General features: G+C 36.5%; 1 long non-coding RNA gene across 1 annotated transcript; it reads right to left on the reverse strand.

Annotated features, from left to right (window-relative positions):
• Window positions 1-5,788: 5,788 nt before the first annotated feature.
• On the reverse strand, window positions 5,789-7,485 carry LOC107680955 (uncharacterized). Its single transcript, XR_001633210.1, has 4 exons — window positions 7,405-7,485; window positions 6,623-6,698; window positions 6,427-6,465; window positions 5,789-6,267 (listed from the first exon to the last, which is right to left on the reverse strand). It is a non-coding gene; the product is annotated as an uncharacterized LOC107680955 (long non-coding RNA).
• Window positions 7,486-7,722: the final 237 nt, after the last annotated feature.

Genomic DNA, 7,722 nt, shown 5'->3' on the forward strand with positions numbered 1-7,722 from the left:
ATCTGCCATTATTCCACCTCACCATGATGGAACTCTAGAACTTTCCACTAACAATCATGCTCCTGAGCAGCTACAGAAGGCCGGCTAGTGATTTGCCTAAGTGATATTGTCAGTATATTAGCGGTGGATGAAAAGGCAGACGGGAAATCGTTGAAGAGCGTGACGTGCAGGGCGATGGATGGCTAACGTAAGTTAGCGCGCTCCTTACTTTGCTGCTTTAAATTACAGCCACCCCTTAAAACAAGCCAGCCAGAACACATATCCATTAGCATAACAGCTTTGCACAAGTCAACACCTGGCCAGGTTTAAATATGCAGACTGTATGATGAATTTCAAGCATGAAGGCTGTTTGCATGCTATTTCAGTATATCATTACCATAAGTGATGATAGCATTGTAAGGGAAAAATTCATATCACTAACAGTTAAGGTGATGGAAACAGGCAGGCATGAAGATAGCTTCAAGTGTTTTGACGGAAAGAGGTGCCTAAAATGCAGGAACCTTTTGACTGCACAGATTTTACAATGCTCCTTGAGTCATTTTACCATATGCTGCAGATTATACTAAAACTCGCTCTAAAAGACCACAGGACCTGTCTACTCTTTTATAAAACCAAAAAGGAAACTTCAGCTATGAGTATTTGAGTATATTTATACACATACTACAGTGATTTATATCTCAGCTGGACCCTTGCTTTTACAACAACAAAACCCACAGTTTGGGTTGCTGACTGTTATTTATTTATTTTATATATATTTTTTTTCTCCGTGTTATGACATCTGAGTGTAATGAATTATCGATAGAAAAAATGTAGGATGAGGACTGGTTCTATGCATCAGTTGTTAACTGGATTGTAAAATGTGAGCATTGCACTCAAAAATGAAGGCAGGTGAATGCGAGCTTGCAAGAGTTTAGGTGGACAAAATGATTGGAGAAGTCCAGAGTCATTTTCACCGGAAAGTTCAGTTACATTTAAATACATTTTGAAAAATTAAAAAAGGAAACAGATGATCTGTTATAAAGATCTATATTATGTGTTTAGAAAATAGACTGAATTGAATTTTCATTGATGCCGACTTTACTGTTTTTACAGTTAACATACACTCAAAATGGATTTTCTCAGGGTTTTTTTTCTCCCTTTTTGACTCTTTCTAGTCATATTGACCTTCATCAACCCATCAGATAAAACAGTCCATGGTAAAGAATGTCAGTATGTACATCAAAAACAGAAGGATCTTGAAAACAGAGGATACTCTACAGAAGTTCAAGGCTGAGGCTTACAGTCATTTCACTGCATTCACATATTCACTTTCTTTATGAAAAAAAAACACACACACACACACATTCAAACAGAATAAACTTGTTCCCCCTCAATGTGCGGTTAATGGAAGAGAACATTCACACAATCCAAACAGACTTCCAGGTCCAAACAGACAGAGAGCTCTCTCGGGAATCGGCACTTCAAATTGTGGCTTCCCACAAATGGAGAAAATCTCATTGACGGACACTTTAAAACAGGCAAAGCACTTTCTGAGCTCCATGTTTACAATGTGAAATGCCTGGGGAGACGGAACGTTGCAGGAAGATAGACTTTTATTCTACAATGCGCCGTTTCCCATGAGATAGCCGTCCACACATTCAAAGGTGAGAAGGAGAGCAAAAGAGAGTGAGAGCTTTTGCACACTATGTGATATTAAATGTGTGGGGGAGTCCACTAGCAAACCAGTGTAGGATGTACGAGTCGTAAAAGAAAGAAGCTCATTCAAATGCTTGATATATGTGGACACTTTTTGAAACAGAACTGCTGATATATATTTTTTATGGCATATGTGAAAGGAATGATGCCATGCATAAGGATGAACAAGGCATACATTAGCAAGCCGATTGAGGAGAACTAGTGCACACGTGAGGCAGAGCCGAGATTAGCAGGTGACCATTTACCGCCTAATGCAAAGTTTAATTATAAAGCAGCTCCATTTGTTCCGTGTTCCATGCTTTGCGTTCCACTCATTAGCCAGGTAGATGAAGGTAAATTAACGGAACGATAAACAGGCACAAACATGCCAGTAAACATCCCTAGCCTGAGCATATTTTAATGGAGTACCAGGAAGAGTAAAGCAGACAGGAGAAGTGCCATTGGAAGCCCTCCAAACAGAGTTTAGTCACCATGGTGATTCCGTATAGCGCTCTGATCGAGGAGTGTGAATTTTTAAATGAAACAGCGGATGGTTGCAGTCAAAAGCTGAGTTTTGCGATGCTCATCACCATAGCACCCAGCTAAAATAGGTTTACCTGACACATCTGTTCCAAATAAACCTGGCAGGGTCATCTTCCTGAAACAGATGTAATGGTGCAACTCTCCAGAGCTAATTGTAGACTAAGAGGATTGGGTGTAATGGACACAGAGAAGAATGTGTGCATGCTGAGAAGCTATTAATTTTATTATAAGCTTTACTAGCGTGATGAGTTTTTGGTTTGATTGTTTTGTTTTGTTGCATGTGCAACATACTGAAACGTGGCTCTACCTATTTTTGAAAAACTCCAAAAACGTACCTATACGTACAGTTCACTGCACTTTTCAACTGCTAAATCAACACTAGTGTAAGTAAAACAACTTTCATTCCTGTTCACAATATCATTACAGTGGGAGATTATCAATTAATCAACACTTGTTTTCACATGGTTCCTTCCACAATACTATGTTATTACCATTGTAAATAATTTGTAGACTAATATGTTTGCGTCACATAAGCAGCTCAAAATGTAGGGCTTTAGAAAGTAGTAAGCTTGCTTGGTAGCTCACCTGGTACAGCATTGTACTTGTGATGTGAAGCGCTCAGATACGAGTCCAGTGAAAGAAGAATCAGACAAAAGAGATCAAACACTTGTACAAACAAGTACATTGGATGAGCAAACACATTTGCTTTTTTATATTCCAGAATGGAGCGACATTAAGCAGTTAAACTGTCAGAGGATCCTACAGGATCTTTACACTGTACACCGCTTTGTTTGTGTCACTCAGCATGCACCATGTGTTTGCTAAGCTGTACAAGTAAATCAATAATCAACATTGAGCATGTGATACATTGTTTCCTGCTTCTGTAATTCCTGTGCAAATTAATTTATACCAACAGTAAGCACACTGTATATTTGCTGCTTTGATTCGAGAGTTAAATCGCTCTAGTATTGGCTAATTTAACCATAATTAGATCAAAACACACTGAGGGGGCCACTACCATGGGTGATCCCATACACCACTGGTTTTGAAGGGACTGGGGCTTATCTAATTTACCAGCTAAGTCTACTGAAAATGAGCTTAATGGCTAATACCTTTATTTGCTGGTATTATTATTGCTAAAGTGTTAAAAAAAGCTATGTTGATGGTCTGTGGATGTAAAGAATTTCAGATCTTGAAGATGCGTACAGTACAAGTTCCAGTCACTTATATCTCTCAGCCACATCTTTACAATCCAGCTATCCATACAGCTTTCAAGAGCTGTATTTTTTCTCCACTGGCCTCTCCCTCCTTCATTATTAGTATGAAAGGAATAAACGGCTTGTGGGCGTTAGCACTCCAGGCTAGCATCCGCTCATGCTCGACCAAACAGTCTGATGACAAAAAACAGACAGCACACATGTGTGAAGATTGATGTGCCCCTTACAGGTCTCTGGTTTCAAAATGTGGATGCTGACAGTAATTTATGCGACTAATAAATGCATTGGGAAAAACATAAAAAAATATATAATAATAATAATAGGGGCAAATATTGAAGTGTGTCGACTTTGTCCACCACAAAGTATGCCATTGTGGTGGCTTGAAGAGTTGTCCTCCAGATGCATGTATATTACTACAACATAGTGAAGAAATACAAAGATGGGGGAAAAATAGATTAAGAAAATAAAATCACATTTTCATAAAATAGACTTGTTTTTATTTGTTTTGCCAGCTTTGGCTCATTTGGCATAAACAACAACAGTGGCTCACTTGGCACAAACAAAACTTCATTTCTGTTGAAATCACGCTATTCACAGCTGTGTTCAGACTCCCTGTTGTCACCCTATAGTGCTGCTAAGAGGACATGCTAGGCATGCATCAATAAGACGTTACTGATCATTTGGCCACAAATTATTCCTATAAAATCACATATATTTATATCCAAAGTAATGCACACGAGGAGGAGGTAATTGCTTTTTTGTTGTTGTTGTTTTTAAAGAACCAGACTACACATAAAATTGGGAGTCAGACATTTAATTATGAGATGAAAATGAAAACTTCTGTAATTATTTACTCCTGTCTGTGGTTACAAATCCATCTGAAGCCAGTGGAACACAAACGTACACATTTTTAAAAAATCGTTTGTGCACATCAACTGTTTACACACAACACAGTGGTCAATACAGTTTATACTAAAACCGTATCATGTAAGTAATTTAAGGCTAATCTTCCCCATCCCAAAGATCGCCCGTTATCAACTTTTTTACTATTTTAAGGCATTTTGACTGAGGAAATTTTAAAAGGTCCACTATAGCAATATTCTTTCACAATATCAATCCACATAAGGCAAAAACTGTCTAAAGTAGAACTGTCTTGCATAAATATACATTTAAAACTGAACAAAGAAAACATGCATGTTCTTCCTTTTTCCCTTTCAGACTCCCATTCAGTGAGAAAAATTACCCTTGAGCAAATGATCATTGTTGAGCACAGAGCGAACTTGTGATGCACAGCTACGAAAAATCAAACACAGGATGTACGCATTTTAGACATACTTTTTACAAGTTTTCTTTATAAGCTTTAGTTTAATGCTTAAATAAGAAAATGACAAAAGTGATGTAGTGATGGCTAAAGCAGAATATACTGTGTGTGTGTTTGTGTGTGTATATATATATATATATATATACAGGCTATGTATGTATGTATGTTTGTATTAAAATTGTATCATTAAACTTGAAAAATAACAAATTAAAAGAACAAACTGTTTTTTTTTTTTTTTTGACAGCAAAGAATAGCAAAAAAAAAAAAACAAAATCCATAACGGTTTCCATACATCAAAAGTGCCCATTGGACATGTTTACTTACGCAATTTATGCTAATTTAATCTTTCATTCCACTGAAATTCAAAACTATAGCCCCATCTATAACCTTAAAAAATACAATCACAATTTATGGCTTGAATCAGCTGGAAAAGCCGCCCCTGCTACAGAAAATAAACCATCAAATGCTACCGTAGCTATAATGACCTTATGCACTTGTGCATAATTTTGCTTACAATATAGCATTTTATATATAGGCAGGCCTTTTCTGCTTCTGTGATGACAGTATCTGCTGTTTTGAATCCAAGTTACAGACATTCTAATCTAAATTGGGTCAATTCTTGTGTTTCTCAAGTTAGCATTTGGAACAGCTAGGGATCTGGTTGATCAAAAATAGATAGTCAAGTGAATATCTGACAGGGTCACTGTAGACAGATGGCGAGATGCATTGATTTAGATATTATTTATTTAATTTCTTTAACATGCCGACTGTTGCTCGAGGCAATAGCATTGCAATATGCAAACTCGGAGTGAGTTTGATGCTGAGCTTGTAGGCGCCAGAGTTTAGCCGTGTGTGTTTGTTTGCATACAAAAGCAGTCGGACGTTTTGCGTGCTGTTTGTCAACTTGTTTACTTCACTCAAATAGCAGGCTTTGCCAGCTACAGAGAAACTGTTGGCTAAGCAAAAGACAAATGACAGTCCTGAGCAGCGACGTCACTTCAGGCATTCTACAGCACGGTTCAGCATGTTCGGCTAATAATTCCAGATCAAGAATGGTTTGTGATCAGACTATGCCTAACCAAGTTCAAGTGGAAATATAACTGAAACTGCTCCTTACCATTCATTGAACAGTTTGGCCCAAAAGTAGATTACACGGCTCCATTCATATGGATTTATTTTATGGTTTCTTGGGTGTCAGAGTTTTGGGGTTAATATAATCATTCATGTCTTGAAGATGCACACTTTTTATGGGATGGAATGACAGGAGGGCGATTAAGTGGCATAATTTTCATTTTTTGTTGAACTAGGTATATAATCAACATTAATCTTTATAAAAGTATCTCAGTAATTTACCAGCAAATACACAGGAAATTTTCCCAAAATGATGTGCTTCTTTAAGGTGTAGCTAATATGAGAACTTACAAAGCGGGTTAGTTGTAGAAGTATCTGGGGTGATCATGAAGTAAAACAGGTCGGCCTCAGATGGGTGTGCACTGCTGTCAAATCTGGGTTCTAGAAGTAAAAAAAGAAAAACAAGTTTAAGACATTCAAAAATTACAGTACAAATATGTTTGTCAAAGTGTCAATAAAGAAGTCAATGACATGGTTTATTTTAAATATTATTATTAAATATAATAAAAAATATTGAAAACATTTAAGGTAGCAACATACATTTTTAGGGGTTGTAGGGTGTGAAGTGTTTTCTTAGATCTGTGAAAAAAATAAAAGAAATACAGTGGTTACATGTATACTTCAATCGCAAGAAATTATTTGAAAAATAATTTAATATTGTAAATAAAGTGTAGCACATGATTGAGTCAAAAACTGCTCTACTGCTGTATAAGAGATTAAAAATGAAATACCTTACCTTCAGTGTACTGAGGCCGGTCAGTGTTCACCAGACTGCTGTTCAGAGAAGACCACAAGTGCCACAAGCACTTGTCCTTAATATGACAAATAATTATTCAGTTAAAGGCAAGTTCCACTATTGTTGTGAATTGTAGATTACAGACACATTCATTCCTTGATATTTGCATACTTTACAAGAAAGAAAGAAAACTTCTATACATATCTACTTGAGGCCTCAGTCATAAAACCAATTGAAAAGCAGCATTTCCTCTGTATTACAGTAGTAAGTGTTACTACAGCAAAGCAATAATTACTGCAAGACAAAGAGCTCATTCAGTTTAAACCTTAAATGTGTGATCACGTAAAGACTATGATTGTGATGTATTAAAAATATTGACAATAACATGGTTAACTTAAAAATAACTTAACTGTCCAAAGCCTCAGTGTTATAAAATTAGTGTTAACACTGCAAAAGATTACAGTAAACAATTAATTATCAGTGGCACATAAAGATTGACTTTAAAACCTACTGTGAGCTCATCTTGAGGACTTTTGGCATGTTCTTGAATTGTACCTCTGACTTTTAATTTTTTAACTAGCTACAAATTTTTCAGTTTGAAAAGTAAAAAAGTCTTAAATTCGCCAAAATACGCCACAAGTTCTGTATTTCTACAGTCTTATTTCTAACGGCAGAATAGCAAAAATCTTTGGTATCTGTTAGCTAACACCGCTGACAAGGTTAGTCAGTTAAAATTAGCAGCACACAGAAAGATACATTGACAATTATTTTTTGAAACTTACCTTATTATTATTGTATAGAAGTAATCAGTCTTTGTCCAGTGGTAAAAATGCAAGCAGTCTCAGCAAATTCGGCGCACAAATTCAAAAAACGTTGCTTGGTTGCTTGTTGCTCATGCTCTCCAACCTTCCGTACTACTTCTTCTGTTGTTTTGTTGCACATTAGCAACACATTAGCGCACTGCTGCCTCCCACTGGTGTATTAATGTCATCGATTTTGTTGTGGCTACTTGAATATTTTAAGTAAGAGTTACTCATTGCAGCAAGTTGTTTTATTCGCCTTAAAATTAGCTGTTACGTAATAAAACCGAGTAAGTATAA

Source organism: Sinocyclocheilus anshuiensis, unplaced genomic scaffold, assembly GCF_001515605.1.
Source record: "Sinocyclocheilus anshuiensis isolate Anshui unplaced genomic scaffold, SAMN03320099.WGS_v1.1 scaffold20, whole genome shotgun sequence".
NCBI classification, from domain to species: domain Eukaryota; kingdom Metazoa; phylum Chordata; class Actinopteri; order Cypriniformes; family Cyprinidae; genus Sinocyclocheilus; species Sinocyclocheilus anshuiensis.